The following is a 17,244-nucleotide window of genomic DNA, read 5'->3' on the forward strand; positions in this document are numbered from 1 at the left end:
GGGAAGATGAAATGCATCTGAGCACAGCAATATTTCTCTACAGTTGGTGTTGGCCACTGTCAGTCTGTGCCTGAACAAGAAACTAGGTGGGATGACCCAAAGGGGCATGGCACAAAAGCAACAAAGTCACAAAAATGGGTAAAATCCCTTTAATACCTCCAATTTGGCCCCCAATGTCCAGTTATCTTCACCTGGAGTTAAAAAAAACTCTCCCAAGAACAGGCTTTAAAGGGAAGAAATTCTGCCCGAACCCAAAGTACATATAAATTATGAATAAAAATCAACACAAACCACCGCTGCAGCAATTAATGAGACAAGGCAGGATAAGGAATTCAAAAGATAAAATACCACACACATTTGGGAGGATACCAGAACCCAGATAAGCCTCAACAAATATAATTCACGCTTTGCTTCCAGCAAGGTGCTGTACGCAAACACCCTTTTTAAATCCTGTTTTTCCCAGCTGCAGCTAATGAAGGGAATCAGGGCCCTTTCCTCCCCCATAAGTCACGCAACTCACATTGCTCCCTTCTCTCCCTCCCTGCGTGCCCTAGGATGAAGAGAAGTGGGGCTGGGTCTTCCTCCAAATTCTCTCTACCTTGCTTTACCTCTCCCCTGCTCTGCCTAGCCAGACTGTGCCCTTCCCGTTTCCTCCACAGCCACCGGAGCCACGCTCCCACTTCCTGTGAGCTGCTCAGCCTCCCCCTCGGAATCAGATTCCAACAGGGGCATGACATTAGGACATTTTAGCAGGATGGAGGTCTGAAGTTGGGAAGAAGGTGATAGAATGATGGAAGGACAATAGGAAAACAGAGAGCAAATGCCCCATCCCTGGAGGTTTTGAAGAAGAGACTGGACAGCCACTGGTCTGAAATGGTATAGGGTCTCCTGTTTGAGCAGGGGGTTGGACTAGAAGACCTCCAAGGCCCCTTCCAGCTCTATTCTGATTGATTGAGAGTCAATGGGAGAAGCAGATTCCCTTAATGGCCACATAAGTCACTTAACTACAGTGATTCAGGTCATAAAATTGGGCATCTTTAACAATGGAAATTCTTGTCCCAAACTGTGACTGTGAATCAAGAAGATCCTTTTAAGTTGTGAAAAGGGGGAGAAAGTTTTGTAAAGAAACTGTGTCCGTAAAAAAATTGCAGGACAATGACATTTTCTGTCAGAGTTCTTATCTGTGTTTGGAGTTGGGCTTGTTTTGCTGAATACATGCTGTCTTCTTGGATAAACCTGCCGGCAGCTTTTTTATCTTCGCCTGCTGTCTTCTCCGAGTACAACCTGTATTTCAAAGTGACTCCTTGACTTTTGATTCTCAGTGCAAATATACACCAGCTTCTACCAACCGCCAACTTCAGGGGTTCAGGGAAGGAAAGGGGGAAGAAAGAAAAGAAAAGAAAAGAAAATCCATATATTTGGCTCTGATCCCGACTAGAAATGAAGACACATTCTAAGCGGTTGGGCAGCAGTTCACATGGAAAGCTCCTTCGCCCGGGTGGCAAAAGAAAGGCCCATCATGGGTCTCTCTGAAAAATGGAACTCAGATTTGGGGGCTCCCTTAGAGCTCACATTGGCTTGGCGGGATGAGGACTTGGGACCACGCCTGCAGGTGAGCAAGGTAGCCACGAATACGCCATGCAGGGCCTAATGAAAGAGTTTCAATCAAGTCTTTTTTCCCCCCACTAAACAAACTAACATATCCTGGCTTATCAGGCAGTTTTCATACTTGAGCTCTCCATTGGTAGATTTCTGGAGTCGGTTAACTGACAATTTTTATTTATAGCAGAAAGGGGAAATGTGCAAACGGACTAAAATGAAGACACTTTCCTACCTACTCCTTGAAAACGTTTTTATAACGGGAGGAGGAGGGCAGAACGAGGAGAAAGGAGTAGGGAGAAGAGAAAAGAGGAGGAGAAAAACAGAAGGAGGAAAAGGGGAAAGGAGGAGGAAGTGGGGAGAAGAAGAAGGAAAAAGAAGAAGGGGAAAGGAAGGAGAAGAGAAGGAGAAAAGCAGAAGGATGAGAAGAGAAAAGGAGGATGAGGAGGAAAGCAGAAGGAGAAGGAGAAAGGAGAAGGGGAAAGGAGGCGAAGGAGGAAAACAGAGGATGAGAAGGGGAAAAGAGGAGGAGGAAAGAAGAAGGAGAAAGGAGAAGGGAAAAGGAAGGGGAGGGGTACAGGGACAGGAGGAGAACATCTGTGCTACTAATTTCACAACTGCAGTGTTCACTTAACAACTCTGGCAAGCAAGGTCATAAAACGGGACAAAACTCATTTAACAAATGCCTCACTTAGCAACATAAATTTTGGGCTCAATTGTAGTTGTAAGTGGAGGACTACCTCTAGCAAAAGAAGACAGAGAACTTCAATAGGCACCAATATTGAATTATGGTGATAAAAGAAAGGAATTAATTATTCAACCTTCAAACCGTGCAGCACATAAAAACATTAGAAGCAACTGACAATTGTTTCTATTCACCCTTCTCGTATGCCCAGGAGCTGCATGATCTAGGAGAGATTAATAATAATGTGTAATTTTGATTTCTGACTAGGTTTGTGCAGATAGCGTAATCTTGATCCACGCTTATTCCTGTAAACCTCGCCATTTGCAAAGGCACAACTGATGTTTTTCTCTCTCCAGCCCCCCCCCCCCGCTTCCTCATAGCGCTTTTCAAACTCTTTGGAAGCAACTCCATCGATTGAAAAATTGCAGAGTGGTGCGCTGATCCATAAAACTCTGGGAGCAACCATTCTCTTGTTCCTCAGCTTCTATTCCTTTTTGGTGCCAAAACAACAACAACAACAACAATGATGTGTGGAATGTGATCCTACACATCGTTCCTCTTCCCATTGTGTCTTCTTGACCAAATCGTCTTCACGGTGAAACAGACGCTTTCATTAGCTCCTCTCCCCCAAATGCCACCCAACGATACGTGATTAACTCATTCCAATTAAATGTGGGTGTCAGCCTTGGAAGCCCTATTTTACTTGGAAAGTTCTGTGGCTGCCACATTTAATGCCTGGGAATTTGGCAGGAGGGATTTCATAGTAGGGTAGAAGGTTAGACACAACAACATTCCTTTCTCAGAGAGTCAAGGACATGTTGCCCTGCACCTGGAGAGGAGTGTCTGGAGGAATGGCTCCAGTTGGGATGATGTTTGATTGGGCCACGTGATGGACTGATGGGTGCAGGGCAGTGGTGGGATTCAATTTTTTTTACTACTGGTTCTGTGGGCATGGGTCGGTGGGCATGGTGTGGCTTGTGGGCATGGCAGGGAAAGGTTACTGCAAAATCCCCATTCCCTCCCCACCCCACTAACCTGCTTTCCAGCTCTGTTCTCCTGTGTAGGGCAACAAAAGGAGACCCAGCTGATCAACTGGGACTCAATGGGAGGTAGAGAAGAGATGGGGGTGGGGCACAGGTGGTATTCAGCAGGTTCTGACCAGTTCTGGAGAACCGGTAGCAGAAATTTTGAGTAGCTTGGAGAACCAGTAGCAGAAATTTTGAGTAGTTTGGAATACCACCTCTGACTGGCCCCAACCCCATCTATTCTCTGCCTCCTGATTGACTGGGTCTTCTTTTGTTGCCCTGCACAGGAGAACAGAGCTGGAAAGTAGGTTAGTGGGGTGGAGAGAGAATGGGGATTTTACAGTATCCTTCCCCTGCCATGCCCACCATGCCATACCATGCACACCACACCATGCCATGCCCACCAAGCCACACCCACGGAAACGGTAGTAAAAAAATTTGAATCCCACCACTGGGGAGAGGCCAGTCAGAGGTGGGATTTGCTGGTTCTCTGAACTACTCAAAATTTCCGCTACCGGTTCTCCAGAACTGGTCAGAACCTGCTGAATGTCACCTCTGGTGCAGGGGGATGGATCTTTGAATTTATTTGGGGGGAAGAAAAACCCGGAACTCTCAGATTCAGGTTTTCCCAAATGTGCCAATATGACAACTCTCATAAAATGGAACTTTGAGGAAATGCTTGTCTCGGAGTTGATTGGGGTGGAATTTGTTAATTGGAATGCTGATAGTGAGCGGATCTGTGTGTCAATTAAGCCCAGATCAAGAGCTGCGGTCTTGCTACTCGACATGTAAATTTCCCATCCAAAGGCATTCTAAACAACAGGGTTAGCCCTTGGCTCCCAACAGAAGGATAATATATAAATCCAGCGGAACCAAAGGGTCAAGGTTATAGATCACACAGAGGGGGTGTGTGGGGAGAGAGATTAAATGAAATGCAACAAAGAAATGAACAGGATGCAAATGAATTTTCTTCTGCTGATTAAGTCAGGGATGGAACCTCAGAGAAATAAGGTCACCTGTAATAAACGATTTGCCGGTGGAATCTAAAATACTCTATGGAGGGATTGCGAAGTCCAGCTATCCAGAGGCATAAAGCTTTTTAAAATGCAGAAAGATACCGGGCCATTAAAGAGCATGGGGTTAATTTACTTTCCAGGGTTGTTAAGAGAAAGAAAATGGGGCAAGAGAGACCCCCCAAATACAGGTAGTCCTTGACTTACAACCACAATTGAGCCTCGCATTTCTGTCGTTGAGTGAGACATTTGTGAAGGGAATTGTGATGACCTGGGGCATGGCACAAAGGCAACACAGTCACATAAGTAAGTAAAATCCCTTTAATACCTCCAACTTTGCCCCCAATGTCCAGGTTCAGCTGGAGAAAAAACTCCCCCAAAAAAGAGTCTTTAAGTGGAAGAAATTCAGTCCGAAAACAAAGTACTTATAAACTGTAAATAAAAATTAACACAAACCACACTGCAGCAATTTACTGGACAGGGCAGGATAAGGAATTGCAGCCTTGAAAGCACAGCCAAACACACACAGTTGGGAAGGCCTTGACAATAAAAGATAACTCACAATTTGCTTCCAACAAGTTACTGTGCACAAACTCCCTTTTTAAACACTGTGTTCCCAGCTGCAGCTAATGAAGGGTATCAGGGCTCTTTCCTCCCCCATAAGCCATGCAACTCATGTTGCTCCCTTCTCCATTCCTCCTTGTGTGTCCTAGAATGACGTGGGGGTGGGCCTGGGTCTTCCTCTGAATTCTCTCTCCCCTGCTCTGCCCAGCTGGACTTTACCCTTCCCCCATTTCTTCCATAGCCAATGGAGCCACACCCCCACTCCCTGTCAGCTGCTTGGCCTCCCCCTCTGAATCAGATTCTGACAGGGGCATGACAGGAATCTTGCTCTGTGTTACACCCTTTCCTGCCGAAGTTGTTAAAGACAATCACTGCAGTTGTTATGTTAGTAACCTGGTTTACCAACTGGGCTGGGCAAACCCTATGAAGAACCATCACTCACCCATTAACTTGTACTCCCTAGAAGTCTTTCTGACCCACACCACCAAACCTTGGTGACACGCTCCAAACTGAAGTTGGAAAACAGGTAACCTGAGCCCAAGAAAGCAAGAATAACACAATTAGTTATACAGAAAACACCAATCCATCTTACGGTTGAAGCTCAGCTCCTGTCCTGTAATTGATCCCGATTCCATTCCAAGGACAATCAGTTCAAACGTTCGAAGGATTACTCATCCAATTTACAAAAGGAACAAACCATGTGCAGTTAAGATGTTTTGCATTTGCTTCCAGAGGAAACGTCTATGTAAATAACAAGGGCTCTTTAGATCAGCGGTTGCCAATCTTTTGGACCTCAGGGACCACAAAACTCATAATTTTAAATCCCTGGGACCACTAACCAGTTCTGTGGGTGTGGCCTATTTGTTGGTGTGGCTGGGCATGGCTTGTATGTAAATATTATAAATATATACATAAATATTGATTTTTTTATATAAAAAAGAGCAACTTTTACCCAAAATCAGGCAAAGCAGGCAGGCAGATTGAGTTGCTCACAGAATCATTCAATGATCTATCTATCTGCCATCGTCTGCCTGAGTCTGTCACATAAAATTTCCTTGCCGTGAGTCTGCACTGAGTAATAGAACCTTCAGTCCTAAAGGAGGTTTGGCTGTGCTTAAAAGAAGAGCCGAAGAGCTAAAGACTAGCTAGAAAGCAAGAAATCCAACCATTTCCTGCTTCCTAGCTAATCTAAATCTCTCGGCACAGTAGAACAACTGATGGTCAGGATAAAAAAGGAAAAATAGCAACTTAGCAGGCAAGTTTGCCCGGTAAGGAGTGAGTGGGCAGGGAGGGTTCCTGCAGGCCATGTGGGCGGCGCAGCCTTGTGTTCCCGCAAGCAGCCTGAATTAATTGCTTTGGGGGGTGCTCTGGGGGTGAGATTTTTCTGCGGCCCACCAACATTTTCTCCGCCAGTTGGCGACCGCTGCTTTAGATTATTCTGATCAGTGGGTTTATTTCGCGCAGGATCAGAAGCTGCTAGGATTTTGCAATGGCATGTAGGGGTGCCCTTGAGAGATGAGGGAAAGAGATGCTGTCTAGGGAACGATCAGATAAAAGAAGGGGGAGCCCTCGACTGCACAACGGGAACAGAAAGAAACTTAGAAAAGGTCAACCCTAACTTTTCTGGCTGTAAAAAGAGGAGGGTGGGAAAGATTTGTACTTTCAGACTTGCAAGATTCTATTAATGTTGTCTGTTCGTCTAAGTACAGAGAGGCCCAAAATGTCCAGAGGCAATAAAAGAAAAGGGAAGGGGAAAAAAAAAAATCAATGCTTATTTCATGATGGGAATCAAAAACGCCCTTTCAGTTTTGAGCTCCCTTCAATTTGGTGAGTGGATGGCTTTCTCTTTTCTTGTTACCGTCCCTTGCTCTTAACGATTTGTCCTGAGCTGAAAATCTCTGGTGATTTTGCTTCCACTGCAGCAAAGAAAATGGACTTTGGGTAGACAAAAGGCTGGTCTAACAATTCTGGAAAGGGGTGCTGAAAGCTACAAAAAATGTAGAGGAGTCTCCCATTTGTAAGCAGGGCTGGCTTGGAAGGAAAAGGTTTTTGGAAAATGTCTATTTCTTAGTTGCACTACTCTCTGTTCTTGTTCTCCAAATGCAGGTGAAGGGTTAGAATGCAGAAGAGCAGGCTGACTTTGCCTACTGCCAGCAGTTCAATCCTGACTGGTTCAAGGTTGACTCATCCTTCCATCCTTCTAAGATCTGTAAAATGTGGACCCAGATTGTTGGGGGCAATAGACTGTAAACTGCTCAGAGAGGGCTGTAAAGCACTGTGAAATGGTATATAAGTCTAAGTGCTATTGCTATTCCTTCCTTCCTTCCTTCCTTCCTTCCTTCCTTCCTTCCTTCCTTCCTTTCTTCCTTCCTTCCTTCCTTCCTTCCTTCCTTCCTTCCTTCCGTCTTTCCTTCCTTCCTTCCTTCCTTCCTTCCTTCCTTCCTTCCTTCCTTCCTTCCTTCCTTCCTTCCTTCCTTCCTTCCTTCCTTCCTTCCGTCCTTCCTTCCTTCCTTCCTTCCTTCCTTGGTGGTACAATGGTTGGAATGTAGTATTGCAGGCTGACTCTGCCTACTGCCAGCAGTTCGATCCTGACTGGCTCAAGGTTGACTCAATCTTCTATCCTTCCAAGATTGATAAAATGGGGACCCAGATTGTTGGGGCAATAGGCTGACTCTGTAAACTGCTTAGAGAGCGCCGTAAAAGCACTATGAAGCGGTATATAAGTCTAAGGGCTAGTGCTATGTCTAAGGACTTGGGGTAGTTCCAAAATGCCACCTAAACATTGAGTTATTTAATATGACCAGGAAATTATGATGATTAGAACACGTGGCATAATTATAGTAATTGTTCATTCATTTAAATGTACCCAGACTTACTCTTAACTTTTGTTAAATGTAATTTCTTTTTGTCTTCAGACAAAAGTCCACATTTTAATCCATTGTAATAGTTCAAAAAATTGTTCTACATGTTTGGACTAGCATTCAGCCAGGTTGCAGAGCTGCAAAAAAAAAAAAAAAGGGATTGTAAATTGTCTACCTATATTCCAAGATACAATAAAGATAAGAGGGTATCATGTAGAGACATCACATGAGGATAAGGCTGAGTTTTCCCACATATTCTCTCTCTCTCTGTGTGTGTGTGTGTTTTGGAGTTGGGAAAGCTGCCATTATAAATACACTGAGCTGAGCCTTTCCAAGACTTTTCCAATGGATTGCAGAAAAGAAGTTGCAGGCAAGATTCGATCAATGTAGCTTTCCAACAAAGTAGAACGATCCCATCTGATTGTGTTTCCTGTCTAGTTTTCCGCTGCAAGGCCAATATCTTGCAAGTCTGAAAGTACAATTCCCACCCTTCATCTCCTTTACAATCTGAGAAAGCTTCTTGCTTGGCTCTTTCTATTGCTGAGGTCTATCTGACCATTCCCTTGTCAACTCTCTCTTCGCCCTCTTCCCCCAAGGCCTTTTCCAACTACCGTTCCACAAGCACACTCACCACAAATTCCCCAGCGAACAGAAAATGGATTTTTAAGAAAATAAGAATTCTGCCAAGAGGGAAAAGAAAAAATTCTGATGACAACTTCAATGCCGTCTCTTGTTGAAGTTAATTCTTCTCTACAGAGTTGTTACATGACCAGAGGGAAGGAGAGGAGAGGAGAGGATGACAACCTCTCTGGTTTCAATGATCTTCATTTCAAAAAATGATTCTGACAGTCATAAAGTCTACCCACGTCCTGGGGAAGTCGATGGAGAGTGCAGCAAGGGAGGAGAGGAAATGTAGAGATGCATTAAACCAACAAGCCAGTTACAGGAGGCATCTATTTTTTTCCTTTGTTGAAGAGAAGCAATAAGAAAGACCCCGAAGACAGTTTAAAATGATCCATCCCATGTGGCTGCTGGCAGAGAAATGGCTCGGATTCCTGTTTTTTAATCACATCTCTATAAAAGGCTTTTTGCTCGTGTTCCGAGAAAAATGTACACCATTTTATTGCTTAGAAAAATCACTATTTTAGAAAAGTAGGTAACAGGAGGGAGAAAAATGCATCCTTTTCATTTTTAAATACATCCTAATCATGCTTTTTTTAACTCATGGCTTAGCGAGATTAAGCGTCGGTCTTCTGCTTTCCGGTTCTTGTGTATTACAAAGGGGTTTATTTTTTTCTTGGAGGGAGAAAACTGATCTTATCAGGATGCCCAGAGAGAAATAGCTAATCACATGATCAAAATTTGGGGATTTGGCAACCATAGCATATATTTATGATGGTTGCAGCATCCCGGAGTCATATGATCACGGTGTTGGAAGGAAAATCCATCTGGTTCAGTTCCAAGCTTGGGAAAAAGCGCTGGAAGCAACATGGAGGCTGATTGGAAAGATGGTTTAATGATGGAGCAGAACCACCAGGGTTCTTGGCTCTGGTTTAGCTGACAAAATGGTTGGATGAATGGATAGATCTTTATACATTTCTGTGACTTTGAAGTTTGAACTATTCTGGTGCAATGAAGGGCCTTGTGTTCTGAAAGGGGTTGGTCAATTCCTATTGTGGCTAATGGCTTTCCTCTTGTGTTATATCTTGGGTGAGGAGCTGCTTTCTAATCCTACCATTCTGCCTTCGTTAGCTGTCAAACTTTGCTGCAATATCCTGTCTTGAATGGATTACCAAATCTGTGTTTCTAAAAGCTGGCCTCCTCGGTTTCTGCTTGGGGGCAGGGAGACTGGGGTTGGTTTCTGCCTCCCTTAAGATTTTTTCCCCATTTCTCCTTAAGGGAAAATATTCTATCCTGCCTTTCTTAAAATATTTCCCAAAACATTTCATTTTTGTGGGGTGGAGTGGGCTTCCCACAACAGTTTGTGACTTTCACAGCTGACAAATAAAATCAATGGGGGAAGCCAGATACACCACATGATTCACTTAATGGCAGTGATTTGCAGTGTGGTCTAGTGGTTAAGGCCCTAGGCTAGAAAGCAGGAGACTCTGAGTTCCAGTCCTGCCTTAGCCACGAAAGCCTACTGGGTGAATTTGGGCCGGTCACTCTCTCTCTCTCAGCGCAATTTACCTCACAGAGCTGTTATTGTTATGGGGAAAAGAGGAGGAAGGTGTGTTTGCCACTTTGAATTATTTGTAAAAATAAACGTAGGATATAAATAAATAAATAAGGTTGTAAAATTGGGTGCGTCTCACTTCACAGCTGCCTTGCTTAGCAACTGAAATCTTGATCTCAATTGCGGTCGTAACTGGAGGATTACCTATAGTGACAAAAAAGTCATTCCCCAACTATTCTCCTCACATTGCAAGAATGATACTGGCTCCCTAAATGAAGTAGCTACCGGGTTTGCAGAAGTGCCGGCATCTTTAGAACACCCTCCATCCTAAACTTGCAAGCCATGATTAAGTTTGAGCCACTGTGTTTTGTTAACCTACTTAAGGTTTAGCTTGTAATCCCAAGGCGGCCTTTGGATAATCTTAGCACTCGGTTTGGCATCTGGTTAGAATGCCTTAAGAATTACTTAAGAAGGAGAATTAGTGCATTATGTATTGTAATGTTTCCCAACCTGTATTCCAGGGACCACTATGGTTCCAAAGGCATGCTGCAGCTGCCTTCATCTGGTGTGTGTGTGTGTGTGTGTGTGTGTGTGTGTACATGTGTGTGTTCTTGCTCCAAATCTTGCAAGAGTTCAAGCACGAAAAATCAACCAATTGAACTCATGAGATTTTAGTCATTTTTCCTCAAATTGCTTTCTTCCCGAGTTCTGTAGACAACCATTCTCTTTGTGTGTGTGGGAGGGGGTGTCATTTGTACTACAGTACCTACAGGGGCACATTGTTGACTCCTGGCTGTCAAGGACACAACTTCTCATGTTTTAGTGGTATTTGTGTCCAATGAGAATCTTGCTGTAGAAAAGACGATTGTTGGAGTATGCAGTCAGCAGGTGTGCAGAAATGACAATCTAGGTTTGCTACGGGAGAACTAAACAGTTGGGTCTCTGTTCCCGAAGAAGAGGAATTGGACAACTCCCAAAGGTGCTTTTTCCAAGAACCAACTGGACTTTCTGGTTTTTCTTTGAAGATGCTTTACTTCTCATCCAAGAAGCTTCTCCAGCTCAGCTGGACAACTCATTCTCCCAAATGAAACCAAACCAGTTGGATAACATCTCTGCTTCTCAGAATCTATTTCTTCATCTTCTGGTTCAAGTGATGGTAGGAATGAATAACTGTAATGTCTTGATATTCTCATACAGCCATGATCACCCCTTCACATGGCCTTGATCTATGTCAACAGCGTTGACTGTCACAATTAAGTTGTTGTTCTTTTCCTGTGCCAACCCGGTATGAAAATCCATTGGTGATTTTGTCTATCTAGCCCAATCTTTATTTGGTGTTTCTGGTTTTATTGTCCTAGTCCCCCAGGTAAATTTGTTCTGGCTCTGTTCTCTGTTCAAATATGTGCCCCTTGACCTATCACACCATCACCCAGTGTAGCTTTCAACCAAGACAAATTTGTAATCTTCTAAGCTGTCTGCTTCTTCAGAATCAAACTTCTCAGACAACCCTTCCATTTGATGAAAGATAATTTGCCTTCTAATTTTATTTCAGAGAGAGAAAGGATACTTCAGAACATCTCACACAGGAGAAAATAGTCTGGTATTCCTGCACCTTCTCTTTACTTCTATCCCATCTACTTCTCAGAGCAACTAAGGTGTTCTTTCAGAGACCACAAAGATTCCAATAAATCAAATGTCTATGAAGTAAGAGAGGTTCTGAGAAAGCCACTGATCCCAAACTGCAGAGTGCTGACTAAATTGTGGGCAGCCAGTAGCGTTCAGGTAGGACACGAAATCTGAGACAGAACTGCAGGGATTGTGATTAACCTCCTGGGAAGCTGATGAATCAGAGATTGGGTGGGCTGTACTCAAAATTTGGTATTTTTTTAAAAAAGGTCCCTATGGCCTCTGCATCCTTACAAAATCTATTGAGGGAGGTCTCCTGGGGGAGGTTTGCTACAGTTGCTTCCTCCCTAGATTTATGATAATGAGAGACAAAGGAGAAACTTTATAGCATGATAAGTAGGTCTTGCAGTCAATGCATTGAAGTCAGTCAGTTTCTTCCTACTGACTGTATCTGATGTTGATGAACGACAGAGATAAAAGATTGATGAACATCCAAAAGCATTTTCACTTGGGCCGCTGCTAATGTTCTTAGTGCACATTTTCCATAATAATATGTCTTTGGGGATCTCTTCTTTGATATATTATATTACAACCTTCTGGCATAGCAGAGTCTCCTAAAATCCTGTCTCAAGCTCTGATGGACTGAATTCTCACCAGACAAGAGGGCAGAACAAGAAGTAACAGGGGGAAGATCCTTAAACCGAGAACTAAGGAGAAATTTCCTGACAGTTAGAACAATTAATCGGTTAGAACGACTTGTCTTCAGAAGTTGTGGATGCTTCATCAATGGAGGTTTTCAAGAAGAGGCCGGAAAAAACCATTTGTCTGGTATGGTATAGAATCTCCTGCTGGAGTGGGGAGTTGGACTAGAAGACTTCCAAGATCCCTTACAACCCTATTATTCTATGGTCTAAGTTCCCTTGAATTTAACTTGACTTGACTCCTGTTGACCAGATGTCCTTCTTCTGCATTTGTCTAAAAGATCATTTCTAAAGCTACCATTTGGAAGGGATCTGTGATAACTTTGTTCTGGAACTCTTCAACTTCCCAATCCAACCAACCACGTTGTGGCTTTCTGATGATCCCAATTTAATTAGTTGTGGGGAGATTAGCCAAGGCTTGCCCGTTGCTGAATACAGTCGTTCTGACCCGGCTCCCAAACACGACTAGCATGCTGTTTTTAAGTAAATGTTCCCTTTATTAGCAACCCCAGAAAAGAATCTGTCTCTCTCACAGCCAGCTAATGAAATTTCTAAGTGCCTGAGGAAAGCGATGCTCGCTCCCTTTCCCCCTGAAATGGCTCCAACTCATCAGGAGTCTCTCTCTCTCTCTCTCTCTCTCCCTCTCCACACTCATAACAGAAGTCCTGGAAGGTGCATTCGCTATTTTTTCAGCAGTGGACACACACACACACACACACACACACACACACACACACACACACGGTGTGTGTGCCCAAAGGCGTACCCAACTCTCAGCACTGCAAATTCCAAGAAAGGATTCCAATACAGTTCCCGACAGGATTCAGAAGTTCAGGCTTTCAGTGGCTGACTGACAGGGAGACGAATAGTTGTCTGTCACACCTATTGGTCTCCGCCCCCTGCCTTTTATCCCCAGAGCTAGGGTGGAACTTTGCTAGACAGCAGTGGCTCTTCCATCCCGAGGACCGGCCCATAGAGTCCCACTGCTCTCCTCTCCTCTGCCTTCTGCATGTCCACGCCTCAGGCACGGGGCCCAGCTGTTCCTCCTCTCCCTCATCAGCCACCTCCAGAACTGGGGGCTGTTGACTCTCCATCTCTAAATCAAATGATCCTGAGCTTCTGTTCCCCATTCCAGTTCTAAATAAAACTCTATTTCCCCATTTGTTCCTACTTGGGAAAAGGCACTATTCATTTTCTGGCTGAATGTTATGGCTTAGTCCTTTCAATTGGCCTAGAATAGCAAGAAAATTTTTTTCGCTTAAGGACAGTGAGTTTGCTTTTTCTATTGATTTATTTCTGCAATCATTAATTAGATCTGTCTGAACCATGTACTACATTATGGGATTATTGTCAAATTTGGAGCTAAATTGCTGTCTTGACTCAAAGCAGTAATTTAATTTAGTTCTTCCTCGGGTGAAGCTGACGGCCGTTGCATTATTCCACAATCAGATATTCAGTGGAAATAAATAGAAATGTGTCCTTCTTCAGAGAGGAGAAAACCCAGACTGCGTAAAATAAAGCCATTCTTCTTTTGTTATATCAAATTACCCGCTCTTCTTGATTTTTTTTTCCTTTTCAAAAGTCCTTCAGCAAAAAGATTTTGAAGCTGAATCGCTCTGAGCATACAAGGAGGAATACTTCTATCAAGCGCGACTCTAAGCACCCTCATTCCACAAAAGAGACATTTTCAATTTCTATTTTAGGAAGGCGAGCAAGTGTTGAATTTGGAAACACATGTTCAAGTTACGTTCCAAACTCTCGGACATGGTGTAAATCGTTAGATTTATAAACTTTATTCACCATCTCCGTTAAACTCCGAAGTTTCTAAGGAGCGGCACAACAAAATATGAATTTGAGCTGTGCAAAGTCTTGGTCAAAGCCTTCGGATTTGCATCTTTATGCAACTGAGAAGTGAACTACGTAGAATGGAGAACATTAGGACCACCAGTTTTGGTCTACAAATTTCTCAGTGAGTACATGTCACAGGTTCTTTTACGTAGACCCAAGTCAGTGGGGTCTCAAACCCAAGACCACCAACACAACCACACAGATCCTTAGGTAACACATACACAAGCGCTCCAAGGCTAGCACTCGCTGCTTACTGCTTTTGTGGTTAGCCAGCAGCAGGTGTGGACAGCTGAGGAGAGTGAGGACTCAGATGAGGGGCCAGGACCATCAGGGAGTGGACTGCTGCCTTCAGAGATTGTGGGGGCTGGCAGCAGCGATGAGGAGGTTCCCGAGGAGCCTGTGCCAAGTGCGCTTGCATGAAGGATTGCTCAGAGGAAAGAACAGTTACAACAGCATGGGTGACTTGGGAGTAAAGCTGCAAGGTAATGGCCTCTCCTTCAAGAAGATAAAAGCCAGCTGTGAAATTAACCTTCTTTGCAGAAGGCAAAGAAGTTTTGAACTCAGCCTCGTGGACATTCCAGTTGGTTTTTGAAAACTCTTGTAAACTATTTCTTATCTGTTGTTTTTTGTCAGAGTTGAAAAAACTTGGCAAGGCTCTTTCTTGTCAGAGCTAATTAGTTGGAAGCAGCCTTTTATCTGTGAAGAAACAGGATTCTTAGCTGAAACTTAAACAGATTATACTGCTACCTTTGTCTTGTGTTTGCTTTCTTGGAAACAGGTTTGGGTCAGAACACTGCTCCACTCTTTCCCACTTCTACTACACCTCCTCATACTGCTCCTCCAACCACGGGTAGTCCTCGACTCACGACCACAATGGAGGCCAACATTTCTGTTGCCAAGTGAGACAGTGATTAAGTGAGTTTTGCTCCATTTTACAATCTTTCTTGCCACAGGTGTTAAGTGAATCACTGCAGATGTTAAGTCACTTTTATCAGTGCCGTTGTAACTTTGAATGGCCACTAAATGAACTGTTGTAAACCAAGGACTACCCGAACCACTTGATGTATAAGTCCTAATGCCCGAGAACAGTGTCTCCTTCTATCTGTTTTGAGCTGTTTTATGAACACTTGTTCTGACCCAAACCTTGTTCCAAGGAAACAAACACCAAACAGATAAAAGCAAAACCTTTTAATGTTTCTCTGCGAATTCCGTTCATTCATGGTTAAAAGGCTATTAAAACTAAATGTCCTTGATAAGAACGAGCCTTGCCAAGGTTGTACAAGGCTGCCAAAAGCACTAGATTAAGGTGCCAAGAAATATTCCAAAGAAAAAACACAAACCAAGATAGTCCAAACTTCCACAAGGCTTGAAGTGCAAGAACTTCTTTGCTTCCTGCAAAGAATCCTGGTCTCACAGGCTGGTTTTTATCCCTTAAGGGAGGGGCCATTACCTTGCAGCCTTACTCCCGAGTTGCCCTTGCTGCTGCAGCTGCTCTTTCCTTTGAACAGCCCTGCGTGCATGTGCACTGGGCACAGGCTCCTCAAGGACCTCTTCCTCGCTGCTGCCAGCCTCCACAATCTCCAAAGGCAGCACTCCACTCCCTGATGGTCCTGGCCCCATCCCTGCATCACACACAGGCCCCTCATCTGAGTCCTCACTCTCTGAGACCTCAGCCGTCCGCACCTACTGCCAACAAACCACAACACTTCCCTCCTCGCATCGCAAGCGCCAAAACCAAACACAGCAGGGAGTAAATAGCTTGAAATTTAGCGTGCTCCCACAAAGCTATACAGTCTTACATCATACCATTACAAATCAGTGCTCCAAATTGGAAATTAATGCTTCATTTCTGTGTTGCTATTGGGCTTTGAAAAGATGGCATATGACAAAGCTTTAAAAAAAAATCATTTGTTTTAGGACGATATTAAGTGTATGCATCTGCTTGCTAACTGTTAGCATTTACCTACTGGTTGTGAGTAGCTGCCAGGAAACTGATATAATGAGATTTGGAAAGGTCAGTGTGCATGAACATAAAAAATGAGGCGGGGGGAGGAATGAATCATAAATAAATGTCCACCAACAGAGAGTCTTTAATTGCCAAATATCCAAGGAAATTACCCTGGCAGTCAGCAGGAATCAAATAGAAAGCACATATTTATGAAGTGAAACAGGAGGGAACCCAGCCTTGGCAACTTCAACACCATGCTAGCTGGGGAATTCTGGGAGTTGAAGTCCACAGGTCTCAAAAGTTGCCATGGTTGGACATCCCTGAATGAAAGTATAGCTTGTGGATGGAAACTGATCAATGAGAGATTCAACCTAGAAACGAGGACAAATTTTTCTCACAGTGAGAACAATCAACCAGTGGAACAGAAGTTGCCTTCAGAAGTTGTGGGAGCTTCAACACTGGAAGCTTTCAAGAAGAGACTGGGCTGCCATTTGTCAGAAATGGTGTACGGTGTCCTGCTTGTGCTGGGGGTTGGACTGGATGACCTACAGGCTCCATTCTAACTCTGTTGTTCTATTCTACTCTATTCTACTCTATTCTACTCTACTCTACGCTACGCTATGCTACGCTATGCTATGCTATGCTATGCTATGCTACGCTACCCTACGCTACGCTACGCTATGCCATGCTATGTTTTGCTTGGTAAGGCCTCTTTCGTTCATTTCATTTATCCAGCCAATAAATCATCAATATGTATAAGTGAACAAGTTCTTAAGAGATATCATTAATTCTCATAATTTTCCCACAATGATTTTGGTGATAATAGATCCGTGTTTCTCAACGTTGGCCGCTATAGGATGAATAGACTTCAACTCCCAGAATTCCCCTTTTTCAGCATGCTGTTTGGGGAATTCTGGGAGTTGAAGTCCACCCATCTTAAAGCTGACAACGTTAACAAACACCTATATAGATGACAGCTGGCTAGAGAGATGGTTGAGGAACAGAGAGAAATAGATGATAGAATGAAACCTTTTGAAGGCTAACTGGACTCCAGTGACGCATAGACAAATGCAACAATAACTACAATGGTCTCAAGTGTTTTCATATCCAGAAGCAAAAAGAAAAAAGAAAGAACTGTCAGTTTTCCCCTCAGGGAGCAGTTGTTATCTTTATTTTACTATTTTAAAAATTCTTCCCA

Source organism: Notechis scutatus, chromosome 9 (genome assembly GCF_049901735.1).
Source record: "Notechis scutatus isolate UNSWTSFEM ecotype Mainland chromosome 9, rNotScu1.2, whole genome shotgun sequence".
In the NCBI taxonomy this organism is placed as follows: Eukaryota; Metazoa; Chordata; class Lepidosauria; order Squamata; family Elapidae; genus Notechis; species Notechis scutatus.